At 35.8% G+C, this 13,415-nt stretch overlaps 1 long non-coding RNA gene across 3 annotated transcripts in view; it reads right to left on the reverse strand.

Moving 5' to 3' along the window:
* The window catches only part of LOC309623718, a 929,788-nt gene that overhangs the window by 572,690 nt on the left and 343,683 nt on the right, over positions 1-13,415 (reverse strand). The window lies entirely within an intron of this gene.

Below are 13,415 nucleotides of genomic sequence, written 5' to 3' on the forward strand. Positions count from 1 at the left end.
ACACAACTACAGTAAAAGATCAAATATCCCCCAACAGAAGTGAGTCTCAATTTCACACAATATGCAATTTCAAATTAGTTAACTTGTAATATTGTTTTCTTTTTCATTTCTACCAAGAAGCTGAGAAGCTGCTTTGGAATTCATTTACATTCAGTAAACAAAATGAAATCTGTCACTGCTCCCATCCTCAAAGACTAGAAGAATGTGGCGGAGATTAATGGTCATGATTAACTGCCTGCAGGTTGTAGTTTCATGCCCCAGTGATTATTCTGTCATTATTCTGCATGAGATGCTACTAGAGCCATATATGCTTTCAGCCACAAAGCCAGACGAGACCAAAAGGTCAAGCTACTTAGTCGCTTGATATTCCCTCATTCTAGAATGTGTACTCCCAGCAAAAACCATTGAAATCATATAATTAAAGTATTAACATGGATATATTAGGTTACACAGCAGAGTCTATCGTGAAGGATAATAGATTAAAATCAAGAGATGAAGGAACCATTTCCTTTATAGCATCCAGCTTATCTACATGATGAATACACTGGACAACTGGCTTTGATCAGTTTAATTAGGAGTAGTTTTGAAACCAGCTTTCACCCCTACACCTCCTCCCATTCTCTTTCCATCATTCTGCTTTGTGAATTGCAGATTTTGACTTTCTGCCCATTTCTTACGTTTCCACTTATTCTATATTTTAGGAAAATGGGGCATTTAGTCCTCAGTGTCTCTGTACTTTTCTCTTTCCGTTGGCAAGTCATCGTAATTCTGAGTTTATCATTCAAAAGAGAAGCTGTATTTTCTGTTACAAAATAAAATGGTCCTCAAATTAAATTCTCTAAAACACAAAGAGAAGATTAATTTCTATGCTCTATTTGGACATACAAATTTTAAAAAGCCTGCTCTTAAACTTTTCCAAATTCCCCAAACGGATTTTCACTAAATATTACTTCATATTTCTCAGATGTATAGGGTATAGGGGCTAGGATAGCACAACTTTAAGTTGCTGTAGCGCAATGTAGCCAGATTCTGATGCCACAGAAGAATAAATAATATTTCACAAAACTAGAAACTTTGAACAGATTTTCTCATATGCTTTCATTCTTCAAAAAATTATTTTTTCTCTAAAGTTTTTTCCATACACTTAAAAGAGTATATGGCATTGGTTTCATTTTGCCTGTTGGCTCTGGTGCTAGTTTAATTCTAGATGCTCAATATTTGAATTATAAGGCCTTTGATTCTTCATGAATTACAGCTCTAATATCTTTTACACCTTAAGATCTTAACCCTCCATGTTGCATCAGTAAGTTTTCTATTTCTTTTAGTTCCGGTTTAGTGTGTTTTTATAAAATCATAATTTATAGGAATACATATTTTATCAAATATGTCAAAGTACTGCTAATTCTTATAGAACAATATAGTTTCATTACATGTAAAATTAGTAACTTAAAAGTTAATAGATTTCAGTGCTTTCCACCATTTTAAGAAATCAGTTCTTGAAGGGATGTTAACATTGTTATAAGAATTAATAATATACTTATGAATATATTAATACCTCTGTTCCATAACCATTATTATGTTGTAATCATACATATTCTGTTGCAATTTAATATAAATGCATACATTTTTGGAAACAAATAATGTATTATTTAACTCCCTATTACTTTAGTCCCAAATTTTCTAGTAATGAGAAACAAACTGAGAACTAGGATAATTGAATGACGCATGGGAAACATTACTACTTATCCTAAGGGAGAAGTAATGCTGATAACTTAAGTGAAAATTCAAACTGAGAAGTTTCAGAGTCTGAATACTTGGAGTTGACTTCATGATATAATTTCTAATGTATTCAAAATATTTGTAAATATAATGGTCTTTTGTAAATATAATCCAAAGGATCATTCCATAGGGCTTTGCAATTCAAACTAGGCTAAGGTAAATGGTGGGAAAGATCTTTGCGTACTACTACGTGATCTCAGAAATGGAGCTACTATGTGCTGATTAAAAAAATAGAAAGCGGGCTTCCCTGGTGGCGCAGTGGTTGAGAATCTGCCTGTTAATGCAGGGGACACGGGTTCGAGCCCTGGTCTGGGAAGATCCCACATGTCACGGAGCAGCTGGGCCCGTGAGCCACAACTACTGAGCCTGTGCGTCTGGAGCCTGTGCCCCGCAACGGCAACGGGAGGGGCCGCGATAGTGAAAGGCCCGCGCACCGCGATGAAGTGTGGCCCCCGCTTGCCGCAACTAGAGAAAGCCCTCGCACGAACCGAAGACCCAACACAGCCAAAAATAAATAATAAATAAAGTAGCTATAAAATTAAAAAAAAAAAAAAAAATAGAAAGCAAACATTGACTGTAGAATGGAACATTTTTCAGTGTTCATATTTGCTGTAAGGGCTTGATTTCATATTTGTCGAGGAATATTATTATAATTTTAGTTAAATATTTACCAGTAGCTTCCCAGTAGAATTATATTTGTATATGAACACCTACACACATGTAAATACTTACACACACATGCCCATAAATGCACTCCAAAACAAATCAGAAAAATACAGATAAAAAAGGCATTCAAAAAGTTAAGTATGTTGAAGAAAACATTATTATCTGATAACTAATTGGGCTAGTTACTAGACAATTACTAGCCTCTTGTGAAATTCTTGAGTGATTAAATGAGGTATGGAGTATTCTTTCAATTCTATTTTAAACCTCTGTTAGAGAGAAATATAATTGTGATTGGAGTGGGCACACTTTAATTTTATTCTGTGTGTAATTTCCCTCCCTTCTCTGACCAAAAATCAGGGTATGGGTAAATCTCATGCAACTTCTTCCTTTTTCTCCACCATTCATTCATTCCCAACACAAATTTTAATTTATTAGAAATTCAGTAGTTGGTCATACCTGTAGTGTTCACATCCCATGAGTGAGACAGTGCATGGCTGGATCCCTGGGGGAAGATGGAGTATGAAGGCTCTAGGGGTGGTAGCATGCAAAGGCTGAGGGTGCAGTACAGGTAGGTGAGTGGGTGAGTCATTAGCTAACTGATCCGCAAGAAACAAACTAGGTGTTCCAATGCAGTGAGTTAGGTGGTGAGATGGAAAAGGAAACATCACATCATCTTGTTCTCTTCTGAGAATTTGCAGCTATAACATAAAATACGTGTATGAAGAAATTAGGCACTTTTGAGCAAAATTTTACATATAAATTTTCAACACTGTATCGTGTACTATAAGATTGTGACAGAAAGAGAAATCCGTGAGATGGGCTAAAGCCTGGTGTACAGCAGGTTCTGAGAGAGACCTGTGGCAGAGGAAAAGAGGGGGTTAGCAAGCCCACCCTCCCACATAGAGTGTCACTGTTGAGAATGGAGAGGTAAGCAGCTCTCCTCGATTCAGAGACTGTTACTTGCAGATTTACACCCATTTAGACCACCCAAGGCTCCAACTGGCTGTTTTTATGCAGAACAAAGCTTTTCCATCATCATGCTCCCCCTTCCCAATATCTTCCATAACCCTAACGATCAAAAGTACTGTATTCATTTAAAGCTAAATGAAGGCAGAACCACTAGAGTTTCCTGAAGAGTTAAATTATAACAATCCAAGAGACTCTCTTACCACTTTGAGTGTCCTGCCCTGTCAACTTCCTCTAAGTAGAAAGTCTTCTCTGAAACATGTTACATACAGTAATAACTTGTAGTGTGCTAGACTAACTCATTTTTATCAAGCTCCTCCTGGAACTCCCATTTATACCCATTTCTTGCCTGCTGATAAGAAGCACTTTGAAGCACCAGTTCTAATTCCCAGGGGCCAGTCACGCCTACATACTCAGAAATATTAGGAAGGTTTAGTCTTGCCAAAACACTTTTCTTGCTGTTTTCTTTTAGCTGTTTCCTCATTGTTATTCACTGAATTCCAAACTCTTTGGGGGAACAATGAATATGTTCATTAAATATTGAATAAGTGGATAGAAGGACTTTGCTGGCAGTGGTGAAATATAAGGGAAAGCAGAGAACTGGTGGCACGGGGTTCTTTCTGAGGGTGATTTGACTACCAACAGTTTTAGCTATTTTTAGTGGCGGAAGAGAAGATTAGGAATTTGCCAAATATTTTGCAGTTAAAAATATAATTTAACCTCTATTGATTTTTTTTTGGTTATTAGATTTATGTTTTCCTTTTTCCTCATTGAAATTAATACTTAAGAGAAGTTGGTAATGTTATATCCAGGAATAGTGTAACATTCTAAAAACTGTTTAAAATTTATTGTGTCTTTTAATGAAAAGGAAGTCATGTATATTATAATAAACAGATGCCCATTTAAAGGAAGTTAGATTTATATTATCGTATTGAAGAATAAAATCATAGGAGAAAATAAGCTCAGATAGTGTTCATGGTCTCTGCAAAAAAAAAAAAAAAAAAATCAATTGATTCTTTAAACAAAGCAACAGGATTTGTGAAGTGGCCTCAGCTACATGTGGATAAATAAAACTTATATAGATATTTAGGATTTTTGATACTAATTTCCTATTTCCTTGCCTATTTGCTTAACTAATTCCTTCCACGCAAGAAGTGGTTTATAACACTAGGCATGTATTAGCATCATGCAGAAAGTTTTTATTTGTCTATTCACATTGTTTATTCTGATTAGATTAGATATCAGTATTTCTTTAAGATTTGCAAGTGGTTCTAAAATACAAGCACGGTTGAAAACCATTGTGTTATGAGTAAGAAAGTCTCTCTTTGTGAGTGATACAGACAAAATTACCTCTCTACAATAAATTGGTGGTTAGCTTTATTCCTCCAATAATGAATAATATCTGTGACGATCCCTCCATGTTTCAGTGTTTGGAAAAATGTGCAAATTAATGCTGAATTATATCCTCCATCAAGATTATTGATATCTGTCAATCCAGAATCCATGTAAAAAATGAGCTGTGCCCATTTTAGTATAGGACAGGTCTGTCTTCTTTGAAATACACCCTTTTAACTTATGAAAGGATAAGTGGGTCTCCTGAAATAGCATGCTTCACTACAAGAGAAAAGGAATTAGGTACTCGGTAACATCAAATTCACAATGTATATTTTCCTAAAAGGGTTTCAATTACAAAGGATTTTCCAAACTGCAAATACATAGTTTAAAGCCTAAACATCATTGTGCAAAGCCAATTTTTGAGCAAATATTTCCTTATTAAAAACTAGGAGGGTTTTTAAATTTTTTTCTCACTAGTATTACAGGTCTTTGACATACTCAGTATTGAGATCCTCACCACCTATTTTTTATGAAAACAGAAGAATGCCATTCAAACTGGGAGCTATTTTTTGCCTAAGCATTTTTTTTCACTCTAAACCCAAACTGGTCCACAATTCTTTAGATTTTATAATCAGTTAAAAAATTCAGACTAATATAAATTACATTCGCCAACTAATACACTGGTTTTTACATTATTAAAAAATGTAGTATAAAAATTGCTGTAGGAAAAATTTCTTTAATCAGCATATATTGAAGGACATCCGTTTCTGCTCATAAATATTAACTGCTACAAAAATTATCCTCGAGGTAAAAAATTAAAACTAGAAGACTAGACTAGTTTTCATATAAAAGACTATAGGAAACAATGATTTTAGACTTTGCACAATAAGCACCACAGAACTGTGGTCCCTGAGAAAAAGGAAATAAATGAGGTGAGGTATTTTCCAGGACACAGCATAGGAAGTTGAAAGCAAAGTACACCCCAATCATCTGACTGAGCTAAAGAGCTAGAGGCTAGAATTTGGTGAGGTAAAGATGGCTAGAAATTATGGCTCAGACCTCCAGAGGGAGACACTGCACGGAGACCTCCAAAAATATGCACTTCGGCCTGAGAGGAAATGAAAGAAGGGTAAGGAAAGAATCATTAATACTCAGTAGGCAAAACATTCCCCGGAGCTGGGAATAGTTTATAATCCCAGTAGTCAGAAGAGAGAGACCTCAGTTACATGGGGCATTGGCGAGACTCCTCAGAAGGGCTTTATGTGGTAGGCAGACTAATACTGTCTGTCCCCCTCAAGGAATGTAATCTTCACACCCTGATCCTTGGTGTTGATTGTGTTACATGGCAAAAGGGACATTACAGGTGGAATCTAGATTATAGAGTTTAAAATAGAGAGATTATCCTGGATTATCCAGTTGGGCCAGATGTAATCTCTTGGTTCCTTAAAAGTGGAAGAGGAAGGCAGAACCATCAGTCAGAGAAATGTGGCAGCAGAGGGGAAAAGCCAGAGAGATGTGAAGCATGTGTGGCTTTGACCTGCCCTTGTTGGCTTTGAAGATGAAGCAAGGGGTCCATGCGTGAATCAAGGAATGAAAATGGCTTCTAAAAGCTAAAAGCAATCCTCGACTGGCAGGTACAAAGAGTATCATATTAAATTAAAGGCAGATCTGTTCAGATCAAAGTCACCTGAGTGACCAAAAAGTTTAGTTTTCAGTCATGAGGAAAACTTTGGATTTTTTAAAGAGACAGACAAGGAAAAAAAATCACCTTTCTGTACTCACAAATGGTTTAACTACTGCCCCCATGAAAACTGACAAATAAAATTGTATGCTGTCTGTGTGTTTTGCACCATATCTATGTAGAGATCAACATACTCATTTCATTTTAAAAATATGTATTACTTGATTGTTTCTCTTTATGTAATATCAAAGCATTAAATTAGTATCTTTGACTATCAAGTCATATTTCATCAGACAATTTTTTAACTAGAGAAGTATCTACTTACATTGCAATTTGCTACATACACTAAAAGATTGTCATAGCTTCCAAAAGCTAGTATTAACTCATAAAATTTATTCAATGTCAAAGTTTTTTCAATTATTATTTATATTTGTAATTACTATTTACAAAGTGAGTGCTGTAATTTTTACAACCCAATGGAGAATAAATCATTTCATACAATGTCTTAACCTCTAATGTACTTCACATATTCAAGATGTTTTTCTTATGAAAATGTTGAAACATCAAAAAGGAATTAAGATTGTGTGTATGTTTGCATGTGTGTGTGTGACAGGGAGAGACATGGATAATACCATTTAAACATTTTAAACTTTATTTAGACCCTCAAAAAACATTTTTTTATGTGAAAATCTGTGCCATTTTAAGGCAAAATATGGGTACTGTAAGTCTTTCTATGGAGATTGCTAACATCAGCAATTTAAATTTTTGATTAATATGAAGTTCTGATTAAACACTTTTTATTGTATCAACTCTTACAACAATAGTGAAGTGAAAAAAATTCAAAGAATAAAGAAACAAAAATCAGAGGAGCTCATACAAAAGAAAATGGCATGCCTATTTACATGAAGGACATAAGATATTTGTATCTTCTTTTGCAAAGTTAAAAGGATAATAAATTAAATATCTCAGTAAAGAGATCTACTTAACTTAATGAATGCCATGAAAATGCTGATAATGTTGATGATTTGTTTATAGCCAGAAAGAGAAGACTATACATCTATTTAGACTTTGTTTCAATGTAGCACATTTAAAATATTTTTCTACTCACTTGATTTACAAATCTAAAATCAGGAAATTTTATGCTATGTATTTACTCAAATAAAATTAAGGCTCAGCATATTTAAATACTTAAATAGGTCAAAACCCCTCATTTTTTTGCATGCCTACTGCTTGCCTTGTACAAGCAGCCTGATTTTCAGATGTAGTGAGATGTTTTTTCCTCCTTTGAGGAGTATATTAACTTGCTAGAGCTACCATAATCCACAAACTGGGGTGCTGAAACAGTAGAAATGTGTTGTCTCACAGTTCTGGAGGATAGAAGTTCAAGATTAATCTGTTGGCAGAGTTGGTTCCTTCTGAGGACTGTGAGGGAATCTGCTCCATGCTTCTCACATAGCTTTTAGTGGTTTGCTGGCAATGTTAGGAGTTCCTGGCTGGTAGAAACATCGTGCCGATCTTTGCCTTCTTCTTCACATGGATTTCCCCATGTGTGCATGTCTACTTCCAAATTTTCCCTTTTTTTGAAGAACACTAGTCATATTGGATCAGGGCCGGATCTAATGACCTCATTTTAACTTGATTACCTCTGTGAATATCCCTGTGAATATCCTATCTCCGAATAAGATTATGGTCTGAGATACTGGGGTTAGCACTTCAACATGTGAACTTGGGGGTGGGCGGTGGGCGGCAATTTAACCCTTAAGAGAGAGTTTCAAGTCTCTGATGGAAAAGATTGTTTATGAAATAATATTAAAATATTGCAAAGCTGTACAAGAATCTACACAATAATACAGAGCAAATTGAATATTGAGTAAGATGATTGAATTGTAAACTAAACGGAAATACTGCAAAAGACTATTAGACTCCCTAGAAAGCTTGAGATTTTTAGTTAATTTGTTGAAAGAGTTCCTGGTAATGAACTGTCAAAAAATGTATTGGCAGAAAAAAGACTTAGGAAGAAATATCATGGACATACTGAAGCATTCTTAGGTAAGAAACAACAAGAAGTGGGATAAAAAACATGCAGATCATCTTAGATCTCAGACTGTACTTGGCTTCAGAAATAATGTTGCAGGTCATAGAACTATGGAGAGATCAGTTGGGGAGGTCATGTGAGCTTGGGAGTTATGAGTGAAATACTGTAGTATAAGAAGTCACCTGAGTTGAAGAGCAATATAATAAAAATGTTTGTGGGAAGTTATAACATTATGTACAAGAAAAAAAAGAGAAACTGAGAGAACTTAAGCAATGATAGATAGCAAACACTTGTTGGTTACAGTTTAGTAAGTATAAGAAAGTAAAAAGTGGCTATAGATAGATTGACAATAGTTTACAATCAGCAGGACTTAAAATCTGAAACCTGAAATGGGTTGGAGGTAGGGTGGGTATTTGTATGTGTAGGTAAATACACATACACACACGAAAACACACATGCATTGGATACTCTAGAGAAATCACACTATTTTATGGAGAACCTTTACTCAACTTTTAGTTTCCTTCTCTACGTTGATTATCAGTGAGAGAGTAAGAAGTAGTACCCATTTTTATGTCCTTTTTTTCCTATTAAATTTCCAGTGTAAAATTTTAAGTTTATTTATTAAATGCCTTAATAAAAATATTTAACATATAGTATGTGTGTATACACACACAGAGATACACATATACCAGTATATACATATATTTAGGCAGTACATTTAGGACCATTCTATAATTTGGACCTAGAAGAAATTGAATGAATTATAACATTCTTAACTGACAAATATTGCCTCTTGCCATTCTCACTGTCACACAAGAGACTCCCTTCTTTAAATTCAGAGAAAGATAAATTCTGAGTTTGAAAAGCTCTGAGTCATAAAATAACCTAAATATGAGTGGATGGATGAACCACTTAAGATCTTATCTCAGTATATATTTGTATGTGAGTGTGTGAGTGTGTGTGTAGTGTGGATATGCATAACAATTGGGGTGTAGACCTACACCTTATCTTAGATGAGCAGTTATAATACAATTATTTTACCTTTTGCTGATTTGATTTTCTTTCCAAAACCCACATGTTGATTAATTGGAGAAATAATTTTGTCAACTCAATTTAAGTTTAGTAAGATAAACTAATTTAAATAGTCATCTTTGGTGCTAATATGAATAAGAAACTCCATCTCCCAGGTGATGGGCTAGCTAGCTAGCTCCTTGCTTCTTTCCGTTGTTCTTGCCATGAGTAGGAGAAGGATGGAGAGAGAAGCATGTTTATGGGTGGTACCTAGAGGAGTGGGGCTGCCGGGCCATGAGGTCATCGGCCCTCTCTAGTCCCCAGGATACTTCTCTCTGCCTACAGGTATTGTGGCTAAATTCTGTGGCTAGTGTCCGTCCTGTGTGGAAAGATTCATGGGGTTCTGCCTTGAATTGGATTCCTCTCAGCACTGCTGACATTGTAGGCCCCTAGAGGTCTGGCTCTGATGACCATTGGGCCCGCCATGTTCTGGTTCATTTAGCAGCATTTCCTAAAAAGACGTGTCACTCTTTCTCTGATGAACCTGTCTGGCAAGTTTCCCAGAGATTGTCTCAGGTACCTGGGATTCCTCCAAGAATATGAGTATGTATATAAAGTTAAAGAGCTAAAACCACAGAGTCTTGGTGTGATTATACAGCATTATTAGTTTTGTGACTCCTCACATTGTTGCTTTCAAATTCCCAACAGGAAATAGGTTCCTTAACCACAGCAACACTCAGGGCACCTTCCGTCATCTTAGGAACATGGCCACCTTCTCCCCAGGCAAGGGCCTAGAGGAGGATCCACCTAGCTCTGAAAACTTTGCTGTCTTCTCTTCCTCTTTGCGTCTCCTTCCCATCACTTCCAGGACTTCTTTCTTGCTTGGAACTTCAGGCCATTGCTGATTAACAAGGAGCTCTATGTTTCTCACGCATAAACATGCAGACTTGAGACCTCCAGGCTTGGTTGTTGATAGCCCAAAGAGTCACAAAGGAACCTGGAAAATCCTTTCTCTCTCAACAGCACTTGTTTCTCACACCTGGTATCTTGCTGTCAAATCCTAGTTTTCATGTCAAAGCTGAACTTTACCAGCTTTTAAAATTTTCCTTTTTTTTAAACAATATAATTTTTTATTTTTATTTATTTATTTATTTTTGGCTGTGTTGGGTCTTTGTTTCTGTGTGAGGGCTTTCTCTAGTTGCGGCAAGCGGGGCTACTCTTCATCGCGGTGCGCGGGCCTTTCACCATCGCGGCCTCTCTTGTTGCGGGGCACAGGCTCCAGACGCGCAGGCTCAGTAGTTGTGGCTCACAGGCCCAGTTGCTCCGCGGCATATGGGAGCCTCCCAGACCAGGGCGCGAACCCACGTCCCCTGCATTGGCGCCACCAGGGAAGCCCCAACAATATAGTTTTTTATTGAAGTATAGTTGACGTATAATATTATATGTTACAGGTGTACAATATAATGATTCACAATTTTTAAAAGTTATACTCATTTATAATTAAGTATTGGGTATATTCCTGTGTTGTATAATGTGTCCTTGTAGCTTATTTTACCTAAAAGTTTGCACCTTTTAGTCCCCTACCCCTATATTGCCCCGTCCCCCTTCCCTCTCCCCACTGGCAACCAATAGTTTGTTCTCTACATCTGTGAATCTGCTTCTTTTTTGTTATATTCACTAGTTTGTTGTATTTTTTAGATTCCACATATAAGTGATCTCATACAGTATTTGTCTTTCTCTGTCTGACTTATTTCACTTAGCATAATGCCTTCCAAATCCATCCATATTGCTGCAAATGACAAAATTTCATTATTTTTTATGGCTGAGTAGTATTCCATTGTGTACATATATACCACATCTTTTTTATCCATTCCTCTCTTGATGGACACTTAGATTGCTTCCATATCTTGGCAATTGTAAATAATGCTGCTATGAACATTGGGGTGCATGGTTCTTTTCAAATTAGTATTTTAGGGTTTTTTTTGGATATATACACAGGAGTGGAATTTCTGGGTCAAATTATATGACTAATAAGGGGTTAATATCCAACATATATAAACAGCTCATACAACTCAACATCAAAAAAATAAAACCAAAACATAACTGTTAAAAAATGGGCAGAAGAACTGAATAGACATTTTCCTAAAGTGGAAATGCAGACGGCCAACAGGCACATGAAAAGATGCTCAACATCACTAATCATTAGGGAAATGCAAATCAAAACCACAATGAAGTATCATCTCACACCAGTCAGAATGGCTGTCATCAAAAAGAACACAAATAACAAATGCTGGTGAGGATGTTGTGCACTGTTGGTGGGGATATAAATTGGTGCGGGTACTGTGGAAAACAGTAAGGAGGTTTCTCAAAACACTAAACGTGAATTTTACCAGATTTTTACTCTTGGGAGTTCTCTAAGATGCCAGAGTCACTACTGATCTCTCCAGCCATCTGAAACAAAGAGGGATAGTTCCATGCTGTGGAAGAATAAAAAGAAAGGCAACTTCATTTAAATTTTTCACCCATCTATAGATAATGCTACATATACAAAGTGAAAACTTACCAAATGTGTGGCATCCGAAAATACAATCATCAAATTCTGGATCACTGCAGAGATTAATGAAAGCCATATCTTTAAAGTCAGTCTGATCAGTCACAAAAAACACAAATGTCAAGTCAGAAAATTTATGTTACGTTCAGCTGATCATATGTTGAACCATGGAAGTCTCAAATAACCACCAGGCGTCACTTCCTCCTTCTCCTACAACAAGAAAATTAGCTCTGGAGCCAGTGTTCTTTTGAGAAATGCAGTTATACAAAGGAAGGAACCAAATGCCAATTCTAGAGTAATCAATCCACACACAAAACAAAACAAAACAAAGCTCACAACACATGTTATATAGACATAGGTTAGGTACAGGTAGGGGGTAATGGATATTTAGTTTTTATTAGAACAATGGTCCTTTCTTTATAAAATCAGTTTGGAGATCTCCAGGCTTACAAATGAAGCTTTCACTCTTCATCTGCAGAAATCAGTGTTGCATGCATTCATTAGTTCCTGTGCTCAATTGCTAGATAACAATTTATTTTTGAAAGGTTTGAAAAATTATATAATCTTCATGTAGTGTGAAATAATGACAATGTAGGGAAACATGATAAAAAGAACAATGACTTAAGATTTAGGCAGTCCAGGGCTTGGTCACTTAACTATCTTTTTGAATGTGATATTTAACTTAGAGTCTTCTGTCCATTTCTTCACCTGTTCAGTGGACATATGTGTATTTACCCTGAGGGACTATGTTAATATTAACTCTATAACATGTAAGATTTCTGGCACACTCTCCTTCAGCATAGGCATTTAACACATGAGAGCACATATTGCTATTAATGAACTCTCTAGCAAACAAACACATGAAAATGATTTGTCAAAGTTTGAAAACATAAGGGCATTCAGATGCCTAGCTATGAAAATTGATAGCCACTCTTAAGTAATTGTAAATGATTATTTCAAGTGTGATTTTTTTAATTCAGGGGAAAATATAATTTGAGAAATGCAACTTAATTTTTTTTAAATATAGAAAAAGGCTTCTTAGTAAAGATAGGACTATTAAGCAACATTTCAAAGTAAAATTTAAACCCGAGGATGCACCCCAAGTTCTCCAAAGCCACCATTCTCCACCTCCCTGTGTTACTCAATCCCCTCTCTTAATCCTCCCAATTTATTAGCCACTTTATGGATCAAGCACCCTTTAACTTGCTATTTGTTTTACTTATCCAGCATCCTATTTTGCATTTAATTTAAAAACTAGGTCAGTGAAATGGCTTATTTTGATCTATCTTAAAAGAAAAGAAGAAGAATTTCTCAGGTCATCACTTACCCTAGATAAATAAAAGAAAAAAAGAAGATAATCTTGGATGTTATCTCTAACATTTACATGAACT

The sequence above is a fragment of the Balaenoptera borealis genome (genome assembly GCF_965194805.1).
Source record: "Balaenoptera borealis genome assembly, chromosome: 2".
NCBI classification, from domain to species: Eukaryota; Metazoa; Chordata; class Mammalia; order Artiodactyla; family Balaenopteridae; genus Balaenoptera; species Balaenoptera borealis.